This window comes from Salminus brasiliensis, chromosome 5 (assembly GCF_030463535.1).
Source record: "Salminus brasiliensis chromosome 5, fSalBra1.hap2, whole genome shotgun sequence".
Lineage (NCBI taxonomy): Eukaryota > Metazoa > Chordata > Actinopteri > Characiformes > Bryconidae > Salminus > Salminus brasiliensis.
Genome location: NC_132882.1, coordinates 27,040,782 through 27,054,072, shown reverse-complemented (window position 1 = coordinate 27,054,072; position 13,291 = coordinate 27,040,782). Strand labels below are relative to the sequence as shown.

General features: G+C 39.3%; 1 protein-coding gene across 1 annotated transcript in view; it reads right to left on the bottom strand.

Annotated features, from left to right (window-relative positions):
* The window catches only part of LOC140556285 (lethal(3)malignant brain tumor-like protein 4), a 102,867-nt gene extending 95,717 nt beyond the window's left edge, over positions 1-7,150 (bottom strand). Inside the window, 2 exon segments of the mRNA XM_072680020.1 lie at positions 6,287-6,453; positions 7,118-7,150. The gene's annotated coding sequence lies outside the window, so the exon portion shown is untranslated.
* Between the last annotated feature and the right edge of the window lie 6,141 nt (positions 7,151-13,291).

Genomic DNA, 13,291 nt, shown 5'->3' with positions numbered 1-13,291 from the left:
GACACAGCGCCATACCAATGAGCAGTACTACAGCCATCACCCTTAGCAGCATTATTAAACACGACTGGATCTTCAAACGTAGACAGTCAAAACTCACAGAAACATTAGTCCAAACCCGGTAAGCTGCTGTCTCTACATAGCGGTGACTGCTCTTTCTCTGCATCTTCACAGAAGATTAATTTATTACACAATGTCCCAAAACAGTCCAAAGTGCACAAACAAAGCATAGCAAGTGGTCTCAGCTGTGACTAAACCACAGTGTAGGTGAAATGTGCTCAAAACCCCAGAACTGTTACCACATTTTACTGCTTACAAAGCCCATTTGTCTAGAGAACCCTTCAACCATCACATATGCTTTCACTTTCTCTGCCCTGGGGGTTTATTGAGAAATGTAAAGGGCAAAACAACACATTTCAAAAAGACATCCTCAGATAAATAGACTTCTGCACATACAGACACAGGAGTTTTGCTAGGAGTACAAAAGAAGAGTTTTTCCAAAACCTTTAACACGCATACACATACTGAAACTGTGTCTAAAGGTTAGAATACGCTACATGTCCAATTGTTTGTGGACATCCCTTCTAATGAATGCATTCAGCTACTTTTGTTTGCTCCCATTGCTGACACAATTGTGCAAACACACACACACACACACACACACACACACACACACACACACACACACACACACACACACACACACACACACACCTTGCTTAGCCCCATTAGACAAGTACTGCCAATAGAATAGGACTCCCTGGAGCAGATAAGCATGAACTTAGTGGCAACATGCCTAATGCCAGGGGTGATACCAGAGTGGTATAAAGCCGCTCAGCATTCAACATCAACACCTGACCTCAATAATGCTTCTGTCGCTGAACGCAATCAAATCCTCAAAGCTATGCTCCAAAATCTAGTAGAAAGCCTTCCCTAAATACTAGAGATGAATGAGCAGGTGTCCTACAACTTTTGTCCATACATAATGTAGTCTAAATCTGCAAAAATCAAGAGAGAACCTTTAGAGGACATATCATTGTAGCAGTAATTGGGTAAAAACTACATTTTGAACTGTTCTTTCACCACAATCTGATATATTACACCAGAGAGAACCTTTAGAGGACATAATATTGTAGCATTAATCAGGTAAAAACTACATTTTGAACTGTTCTTTCACCACAATCTGATGTATTACACCAGAGAGAACCTTTAGAGGACATAATATTGTAGCATTAATCAGGTAAAAACTATTTTTTGAACTGTTCTTTCACCACAATCTGATGTATTACACCAGAGAGAACCTTTAGAGGACATAATATTGTAGCATTAATCAGGTAAAAACTACATTTTGAACTGTTCTTTCACCACAATCTGATGTATTACACCAGAGAGAACCTTTAGAGAACATAATATTGTAGCATTAATCAGGTAAAAACTATTTTTTGAACTGTTCTTTCACCACAATCTGATGAATTACACCAGAGAGAACCTTTAGAGGACATAATATTGTAGCATTAATCAGGTAAAAACTACATTTTGAACTGTTCTTTCACCACAATCTGATATATTACACCAGAGAGAACCTTTAGAGCACATAATATTGTAGCATTAATCAGGTAAAAACTATTTTTTGAACTGTTCTTTCACCACAATCTGATGTATTACACCAGAGAGAACCTTTAGAGGACATAATATTGTAGCATTAATCAGGTAAAAACTATTTTTTGAACTGTTCTTTCACCACAATCTGATGAATTACACCAGAGAGAACCTTTAGAGGACATAATATTGTAGCATTAATCAGGTAAAAACTATTTTTTGAACTGTTCTTTCACCACAATCTGATGTATTACACCAGAGAGAACCTTTAGAGGACATAATATTGTAGCAGTAATTGGGTAAAAACTACATTTTGAACTGTTCTTTCACCACAATCTGATGTATTACACCAGAGAGAACCTTTAGAGGACATAATATTGTAGCATTAATCAGGTAAAAACTACATTTTGAACTGTTCTTTCACCACAATCTGATGTATTACACCAGAGAGAACCTTTAGAGAACATAATATTGTAGCATTAATCAGGTAAAAACTATTTTTTGAACTGTTCTTTCACCACAATCTGATGAATTACACCAGAGAGAACCTTTAGAGGACATAATATTGTAGCATTAATCAGGTAAAAACTATTTTTTGAACTGTTCTTTCACCACAATCTGATGTATTACACCAGAGAGAACCTTTAGAGGACATAATATTGTAGCAGTAATCAGGTAAAAACTACATTTTGAACTGTTCTTTCACCACAATCTGATGTATTACACCAGAGAGAACCTTTAGAGGACATAATATTGTAGCAGTAATTGGGTAAAAACTACATTTTGAACTGTTCTTTCACCACAATCTGATGTATTACACCAGAGAGAACCTTTAGAGGACATAATATTGTAGCAGTAATTGGGTAAAAACTACATTTTGAACTGTTCTTTCACCACAATCTGATGTAATACACCAGAGAGAACCTTTAGAGGACATAATATTGTAGCAGTAATCAGGTAAAAACTACATTTTGAACTGTTCTTTCACCACAATCTGATGTATTACACCAGAGAGAACCTTTAGAGGACATAATATTGTAGCATTAATCAGGTAAAAACTATTTTTTGAACTGTTCTTTCACCACAATCTAATGTATTACACCAGAGAGAACCTTTAGAGGACATAATATTGTAGCAGTAATTGGGTAAAAACTACATTTTGAACTGTTCTTTCACCACAATCTAATGTATTACACCAGAGAGAACCTTTAGAGGACATAATATTGTAGCATTAATCAGGTAAAAACTACATTTTGAACTGTTCTTTCACCACAATCTGATGTAATACACCAGAGAGAACCTTTAGAGGACATAATATTGTGGCATTAATCGGGTAAAAACTACATTTTGAACTGTTCTTTCACCACAATCTGATGTATTACACCAGAGAGAACCTTTAGAGGACATAATATTGTAGCATTAATCAGGTAAAAACTACATTTTGAACTGTTCTTTCACCACAATCTGATGTATTACACCAGAGAGAACCTTTAGAGGACATAATATTGTAGCAGTAATCAGGTAAAAACTACATTTTGAACTGTTCTTTCACCACAATCTGATGTATTACACCAGAGAGAACCTTTAGAGGACATAATATTGTAGCAGTAATTGGGTAAAAACTACATTTTGAACTGTTCTTTCACCACAATCTGATGTAATACACCAGAGAGAACCTTTAGAGGACATAATATTGTAGCATTAATCAGGTAAAAACTACATTTTGAACTGTTCTTTCACCACAATCTGATGAATTACACCAGAGAGAACCTTTAGAGGACATAATATTGTAGCAGTAATTGGGTAAAAACTACATTTTGAACTGTTCTTTCACCACAATCTGATGTATTACACCAGAGAGAACCTTTAGAGGACATAATATTGTAGCAGTAATTGGGTAAAAACTACATTTTGAACTGTTCTTTCACCACAATCTGATGTAATACACCAGAGAGAACCTTTAGAGGACATAATATTGTAGCAGTAATCAGGTAAAAACTACATTTTGAACTGTTCTTTCACCACAATCTGATGTAATACACCAGAGAGAACCTTTAGAGGACATAATATTGTAGCAGTAATCAGGTAAAAACTACATTTTGAACTGTTCTTTCACCACAATCTGATGTATTACACCAGAGAGAACCTTTAGAGGACATAATATTGTAGCATTAATCAGGTAAAAACTATTTTTTGAACTGTTCTTTCACCACAATCTGATGTATTACACCAGAGAGAACCTTTAGAGGACATAATATTGTAGCATTAATCAGGTAAAAACTATTTTTTGAACTGTTCTTTCACCACAATCTAATGTATTACACCAGAGAGAACCTTTAGAGGACATAATATTGTAGCAGTAATTGGGTAAAAACTACATTTTGAACTGTTCTTTCACCACAATCTAATGTATTACACCAGAGAGAACCTTTAGAGGACATAATATTGTAGCATTAATCAGGTAAAAACTACATTTTGAACTGTTCTTTCACCACAATCTGATGTAATACACCAGAGAGAACCTTTAGAGGACATAATATTGTGGCATTAATCGGGTAAAAACTACATTTTGAACTGTTCTTTCACCACAATCTGATGTATTACACCAGAGAGAACCTTTAGAGGACATAATATTGTAGCATTAATCAGGTAAAAACTACATTTTGAACTGTTCTTTCACCACAATCTGATGTATTACACCAGAGAGAACCTCTAGAGGACATAATATTGTAGCAGTAATCAGGTAAAAACTACATTTTGAACTGTTCTTTCACCACAATCTGATGTATTACACCAGAGAGAACCTTTAGAGGACATAATATTGTAGCAGTAATTGGGTAAAAACTACATTTTGAACTGTTCTTTCACCACAATCTGATGTAATACACCAGAGAGAACCTTTAGAGGACATAATATTGTAGCATTAATCAGGTAAAAACTACATTTTGAACTGTTCTTTCACCACAATCTGATGTAATACACCAGAGAGAACCTTTAGAGGACATAATATTGTGGCATTAATCGGGTAAAAACTACATTTTGAACTGTTCTTTCACCACAATCTGATGTATTACACCAGAGAGAACCTTTAGAGGACATAATATTGTAGCATTAATCAGGTAAAAACTACATTTTGAACTGTTCTTTCACCACAATCTGATGTATTACACCAGAGAGAACCTTTAGAGGACATAGTTCAAGTAAATGGGTTTTTAACCAGGTAAATCTACATTTACTTGAACTGTTCTTTCAAAAACAATCTAAAGCACCCAGCAAATACTACGGTACCTGTGTTTGTTTCCTCTTTAAAAACAACTCAAACTAATACAACAATAACTGTATACTAATACAACTAATATATTGCCCAGGGCTAAGAGTGTAAAGTTTGTGTATTAGCTTTGCTTATTGCTCTTTCAGGCTATTCTTATTACATACATTTAGCCTTGTATCTGAAACCTGTAGAAAGCAGCTTGTGTTTTATTGGGCTTTGGAGGCTGTGCTTTGGGGTTTGGATAAACAGTTTGGAAAATGTGATGGTATTTAAGCAACTGAGAATAACAGACATGCCATAAAGGACCAAATAAATCTAAAACAGTGTCTACAACAGAGTCAGACTTTATCTGACCCATATCAGTTCATCTAGAGTGAATCCTAAACCAGCTCCTTACTTACTGGTATTACAGGCAGATACGCTGAAGTCCTATATTTAAGCACATTTGTACACAATAAAGGATAAGCTTTCACCGCCAAGTTCACTTCAACAGGCTTCAGTTCTAGACGACAGAACCTCTGTTTAGGCAAACCTAAAACATCTCAGTCCTTCATTACAAAGCGTCGGGGCAGATTATGGAAACAAGACTTCAGTAAAGAAAATCCACTCCAGCTCCGGCTCTTGAGTTAGACTACAAGGTGTTTTCTCAAAGAGGACCAAAACAAACAGGCAGACAAACTGCCCATGTAATCACTAGAGCTCTCTCTAAACAATACATTCATGCTCAGCTTGAGCTACTGTACAGAACAGGAAGTGCTTACAGGACAGCAGCAGAGCTGGAAGCAAATGAACAACTTCCCGGCACCGAAATGAAAATAAACATCCCCAGCCCACATCGTATGTCTTTATGGATCACACGGTAACGCGCCAGCCTACGTTTACACAGACTCCATCATCTTCACACTTGGGGGAAACTCCAAAGACAAAAGCATTTAGACATGATGGCAGAATTGACTACTTCAACGATGCTGCCTGAGAAACGGCTATAGAAATGACCAACAGAAAACTGCACAGTGGAAATTAGCAATGCAAAGAAAGACCATCTGTTTACAGAAGAAATGCTGGTGATTTTTCCTAGGGAGGGGGGAGGTAATCTCAATTCTCTTAAAACCACCCTATGATGCTGTAGTTCCCCTCAAAAAATAAACAACTCCTGGACAAGGCTGGTAAGAAACCCATATTGAACAACAGGTGCAGTGGGAAATGAATTACTGCCCATGATCACACCTAGAAGATGATCAACAACAACAACAACAACAACAACAACCACCACCTGGTAGACAGGCCTATACAGTCTTAGCTAGATATCTAACTACAGCAGGTCTGATGTGGGGCCCACAAAAAAAAAACACCACAAGCCAATTTCCCATCAATTCACCCCGTTAGACGGTTGTAAAGGGTCTACATTTGATATCTTACATTTACTCGTATTTCTCCGCAGTCGTTAGCGGACAGAGCTGACCGTGGAAAACTCCTCGCTTGTTTGTTTGTTTATCAGCCTCCAACAGCGGCGCCATGAAACTTTTACCTCGCCAACAGAACGGCGTTAAATGGCATTCGCCACCGCCAACGGACCCTCCACCCACCTGGAGGAGAAAAGTGGCCGAAATTACCACACTGTCAAACAAGAAATGGGAGCGTTTACGGCAACAAAAAAAAAAAAAACTGAGCTGAGCAGAGCTGAAGTCGTCCCTCCTCGGCGTGAGGACCGTGAAGTCAAGTCAGTCAGACATCAGGAAGAGTTGAGACGGGGCGAACTCAGCCGCTCCGAGTGTGTAAAATGAGAAAAGGAAACATTTCCGAGAGCTGAAAATGATAGTTTCGCTTAGCTCCACAGCTAGCTGCGCACTGTTTACGATGAGAAATGTAGGAGAGGAACAGAGCTCCTCTGGATGTGTCGTTATACTGTCGATGAACGGTCGAGCGTGGCGTGCTTTCAGTTCAGTACTGCTGGGTCAACGTGTGAGGGAAGGGGGGCATCCCACTTTATGTTAGCGTGTTTAAACAGGGGAGATTAGCGAGGATAGCCATCTATCTCTCTCTCTCTCTCTCTCACTCACTCACTCACTCGCTCACTCGCTCTCTCTCTCTCTCAAACGCGTTTAAAGACGAGGGGAAAAACACCACCGTTTTATATCCGGACGGTTGTGATAGTCTGAACCCCCGATCGTTGTGCTACAGTGTGAGCGTGGTTATCGGTAGAAAGCGAGGTGCAGTAACTCGGGGTTGTATGAAATTATGAAGCCTTACCCACACGGTGTGCCAGTCGCTTTACCCCTCAACGCGGTGACAGTAGAAATAGGCTCCAGTGGGCCGCAGAGCGCATGCGCACACACTCAGCCCTCTACTGGAGGCAGCGCTCAGTGTCAGGCTGAACAGGTTACAGCTCACGAACAGGTGGGGGATTTAGAGAGGGGGGACTTCGTCAGAAAAGAGTGAGTGTTTTAGTGAGGACGTCTCTCTTACGAGGACGGTTTGATCTCAGAGAGGGAATTCCACCATATCGTGTTTTAATCACTGCGTACAAGTGCAAGAAACTTACTAACGACCAGGGTCGCATGTTTCCAACCGGAGAACCTGCACATAGTGCCTGACTTTTTTTTTTATTGATTTCATAATGATCATGATGATGGTAAAATACTGGCTCTTCTCCATGAAATATGGATTAAAGGAGCATTTGAGACCAAAACGTTTCCATGAAAAACATGGCAACTAAGCAATGTTTCAGTCCTCAGGCAGTGAATTCATGCCCATTTTATGAGGGAGGGATCTTCCAGCTTCTATTCTCCACCATTGGAAACCATTAATCCACCATAAATGACTGAGATATACTGTACATCGTAATGTGTGAATAATGCAAAAATAAATGTTTACAAGAGATTTGCTTTCCCTGCTGAAAAAAGCTGATTAGACCAGCATGGAAATTATTATTTAGTTTTTTATTCAGGGAAGGATGGCTTCCAAAGAACCCAACCGGACCTTCTTTGGCACTGTAATGTTCATAGAATCATGTATGACGCCTTTCTAAGACACCTTGAGTGTCCGAAAGTGTGCACCTGTTGTAGACGCAGGTGTTCAGCTACTTCCATGCTGCTTTTTCACTTCTCTCCATAGGACGCTATGAAGCAGCAATACCAAGCACCATCTAGAGGAGTATAAAGACCCCCCAGTACTGGGCTGAGGAGCAGTGCCTCTGCATTCCCTGGAGTGATAGTTCTCGATCAGCTTTGGGATGAGTAGGATTGGCATTTGCGATCCTGAACTGATTATCCAACATGACAGTACTTGACCTCATTTCTTGTGGCTGAAGGCAATCAAATCCTTCCAGCAATGTTCCGAACATCTAGTGTACAGCTTTTCCAGAAGAGTGGAGGCTGTAACTGCAACAAATGGAGGACGAACTCTCTATTGGTACACTGTTGAAACATTGGATGATAAGCTCATGCTTGATTCTTCTAGCCTGATGAACTGATTGAGTGATACCTTAGAAAACAACAACAAGGCCAACCAAATGACTCCATGACTTTCCTCATTAAGATATGTTTAAATAAAAACATTTGATTTGATGCTTATTGAATCAATTATTTTAATCAGCTGTTTAATTTCAATGAGTCATCTCCTACATAGTGAGGTAAAATTGCTTAATAGATAATAGCAAGGAAAGGCATTCGTTATGGTCTTTATGTTTCTTCCTCTGACTCCCCTAAGAGTCCATCCAAAACACACAGGCACCAACATCATGCTGAACCGTTAAGAAATCCAGTTTCCAGCATAAGGAATGTTATCTCTTGTACTTTGTGGATTGGCCGTTTAGTATGGAATGCAGTGTTTACAGTCTTCTCAGTAGGAGTAGGATAGATACCTAATGGCACGTAGAAATAGACCAAACAATTAGACCAATCAGGTTGGACAGACTGATTCAGGAATCACAATAGACTAAAGCAGAACAGTCACAGTACCACTGCTCTATCAGACTACAGGAGCAACTGTTATCAGAAGAGCCTTATTCTTCTCAAAACCTGACAGTGATGGTCCTACAGCGCCAATATCCCTGAAATTCGAATTCTTCCATTTGCCCTGTTGTAATTTATGCAGTGGCAAAAATGATCAACTTCCTCAAAGGGGTATTTTTATATTTCCAAGGGATTTTCTAGAAGTTAATGAGGGATTTTTTTTCTAACACAAGATCAATGACAAATGTATCACATGAGATTCCTTACCAGGACGAGTTTTGACACTGCATGTTACATTTGTAGGGGGTTTGTGATTTCCGTTTTTTCTTTAGTCTGACATAAATCTGCAAATCCTTCAGTGGTAAGCAGTAGATATGTGTCACAGAGACTTAAATATCCTTGAACAACCCTCCATATCTCAAAAATAAATGACGACATCTTGCAGTTTCTTTTTCATGCTACATAGGAAACCCCCACTTATGTACAGGAAGAGAGGCACGTCAAGTCGAAATCCTGCTTTTTCGTTTTGCTCGCGAGAATGCATTCCCTGGAATTCGGAGCATGATCAGACAGATGGCGGTCTGCAGGGGAAAGGCGAGGGTTTCACAGGGAAATGCCGTGGCGTCTGTGGGGGCCCTTAGGCGCTGAGGGAAAATTCTGTGGAACACTGGAAGAGTAGCCAAAAACAGCTGAGCTTCAATAGCTGCTCATGGTGACACTCTGCCACTCACAACCCTCTGCACTAAACATTTCTTTTTAAGGAGTTTGGGAGTTGGGGATGAGGTGAGGTGGTGATCATCCAACATCCTGACCTCACTAATGCTCTTGTTGCTGAATGCAATCAAGTTTTATACCAGTGCTTCAAAAATCTAGTAGAAAGCCTTCCTTGTACAGTAGAGACTCATTACTCGAACAAAAGCAGGATTTGGAACAAACAATGAATGATTCCATGTATAGAGTGTATGTAGAGCAATAAATAAATATGAGAACATGGTAGCTAAAGAGTACCACATTAATGATCCAGAAACAGATTAGAATTCCCTGCAGTTGTCAGTTTTAAATGTACATGTACATGGTTGCCATGTCAACATAGATTCAATCACCATATGTTTGCTAGGAAGCTGATGTACAGCTAATGTACAGTCCTATCCCTGCCAGCATGTTCATGTGGGACTCACATGGGTGGAATGTGGGCTTGGTGGATTCTAGGTGGGCATGTGCTCTAAAAAGGTTTTTACATGTGTTGTTACTGGAACCCATTTAACCTCACGCGGGTCCTATCTAGGCCTGCTTAACCCCTCCTGATCCCGTCACTGACCCTGATGGGCATCCATATGTGGGGCCAACCTGCAATCCATAGTTCCCAGTTGGACAACCTATACCGTCCCTGCATGGACCTGTTAGGTGAGATTCTATAATAAATGCTATTCTATTGCCAGTGCTAGGTGCAGTAGCTAGATTTAGTGAGTAGATGTGGTATAGCAGGTTATAGAGCAGGTTGAATTAAAGCAGGAGGATCTTCCATTGTTGCCACGAGGAGGATGGGTTCCCTGTTTCCTCTTTGTCTGTTAGAATAGAACTGGCTATTTTTGTTACTGTGCCTTTAAGACTGGCATGTGTAAACAAGTTCTGTCCTGATTTGGCTGCCCTGGCACCTCATTCAAAAGCAGTCCAGGTTAACGTGTGTGTGAAAGGGTAGGTGATAAACTGCAGGTGGACTTCTGTAAATGACATCATAAAAATTCAGAATTTAAAACAGATTGTTTTTACAGCTTCATTTCCGTATATATTTGACACCATAACCATGTTTAAATTATATATTGAAAGAAAAGAGACATAATTTAGTATTTCATCATGAAAGGCCCACCCATAATAGTCCAGTATTTTCAGTGGAACAACTGGTATATGTATCATATTGTCGGTAATCACAGATAGTACAGTTTTCCTAAAAGAAAAGAAAACTAGTTGAATCAAAGTACTTTAGTAATTGAAGCCACAGAGCAGTTGCTTCAGAAGCAGCATGAGATGGTTAATGGTGGGAAATGCTGAAGCATTCCTTTAAGCACCAACTAGACTATAATTTCATGGATCCCATTTGATGTACCACCCAACATCAGCAGTACTGACACTGGGTGTTACTTCAAGCTGACTAAAGGCTTGAACGAAGCAGCATAAAAACACATTGGCTGCTTTTATGTTTATGAAAACAGTAAATCATTCATGAATGCATGAGTCAGAGCAAGTGAGATTGGTCATGCACGCTGCTCCACAAAAACATTCACAAGAGCTCATCAGCCTGTAATAGAGCTGTGAAAACACTTCAGCAGTACTGAGAAATGACTTCATTTTCCTCCGACGTTTAGCTCAGGTCCGGATTCATAAAGCGCTTCAGAGGATCCGCAGTCAGAACACAACGCAGATTATACTGCATATGGCTTTATGGATGCATCAGCTAATGTTAGCACACTTATACAATAACAAGTGATGTGCTTGGTTGCTAAAGTATACGCAGTGCTCTAGCGGTTGGAGAGAACAGAGGCGTATGATTATGGCTTGGCTTTCTAAAGCTGGGGATGCTGTAGGAGAGGGAGAAGCGGAACTGAAGGAGACACTCTAAGACATACAAAATGTAACATATTGGAAATGATTCTTTGGATATGATTTGATTGGATATGATTGGATATGATTCTATATCTGTATATTTTGAATTATATTGACAGCATATGTAGTTTGTTGCATCTAACAAATATAGTTGTATAGTTATATAATATATATATATATGGCATCATATGTTGTATGTTTCGTAAATGATTTACATATTTAAATGTAAATTACATATTTTTATGTATTATATATTTATTTGTATTATTTAGAAATGCATGATAATTAATGCTTAATGTCATTTATTATATATTGTAATTATTTCTGTACTTTAATAATGATTTAATACAAATAAATTATTTAATTAGCACACTGATGTTGCAGAGGTCTCAAAGAGTTAATGAGGGGTTTGCTGCAGTAAGGGAAGGCTTTACATTAGATGGTGGAACATTGCTGTGAGGATATGATGCCATTCTGCTACAGAAACAGCATTAGTGAGGTTATGCGCTGTGATGCTGGATCATCAGTCACTCCAACACAAACCTGCTCTGCAGGGCTTTACACCCTTCTGGACAACGCTTGGCTTCAGGCATGGTGATCCTAGACTCACGCGTGGCTGATCTATTTTACTTAGATGACATATGGTCTGTGTGCACAGTTAGTTCAATTTACTAATTAGAAGTGCTGCATGAATACTCATGCATATAGTGCATAACATACACTGTCTATTTCTAACATATGCATTATACATAGAGAACATGCTGGATGAGTATTTGTTTACTCGTTAATACAGCAAATATTTCAGTTTCTAAATCTCTTGTCATTTCCGCCAGCCCCGTTTCTGTGCACACGAGTCAAATATACTGTCAGAACCTGTGAAGTCAGTAATTGCCTTGTTGACGACTGAATATCCCACTGCCAGTCAGGTTGAGAAGTGAGCACACACACACACACACGCACATACACGCACACACACACACACACCATAATGCAATACACATGAGGGCCCTTTGTAAAACTGCCAGGGCAATGCTGTCTAATGAAGGGAGAGGGAAAGAGAGAAAGGCAAGGGTTTTTTCTTCTGTCTGCCATCCTCTGCTCCGGCTTACATCTGTTTGTTCTCCGCTGAGAGATCGATGCCCTTTGGAGTGTCAAACGAGGTTTTTCTGTGTTTGCTACAGAGAATGAGATGAGGAGGAGGAGGAAGAGGAGGAAGAGGAGGAGGGGAAAGAGAGAGAGAGAGAGAGAGGGAGAGAGACATGTAGCAGGTGCTTAATATGTGTCAACAACGTGTAGTCATATTGTCACCAGTAGCTGTCGTTTAAAAAAAGGTTCAAAACACAGTATTTACAGACCTAAATGACTTCAGCTTTTTCCATTCTTTTTCATTATTGAACAGCACTATTATTCTGGTCCATCACTGCCACACTGTTCCTAATACACAGCACAAACTGAGAGTCAGACATTCAGTCACTAGCTCTGTTTACTCTATGCCTTGACTTAACCCCTTGAACCCCAGGTTTATTATTCCTAATGAGAATTATTTGGTAACCATTGTGGGGTTCTATTTTACGGCCTAAGAAGCTGATAATAGGGATAATTTAGCCATGAAATGAAATAAGTGGGCTTACATGAAGTATGGACCTCCATCCAGGGTCTCAGAGTGTAAGGAAAGTGTTTTGAAGGGATCAGGTTCTTCTTAAATTATAATATTTTACATTTACTCAAGTACATTTCACCGCAGATTAATCTACTTTGTGTTCTGCTACATCTTAATCCTTAACGTGTAGTTGGGGCAGCATGGTGGTGCAGCAGGTAATGTGTGGGGTTGTGGGTTCAATCCTTGCTTCTGTCTCTGTCTGTGAGGGGC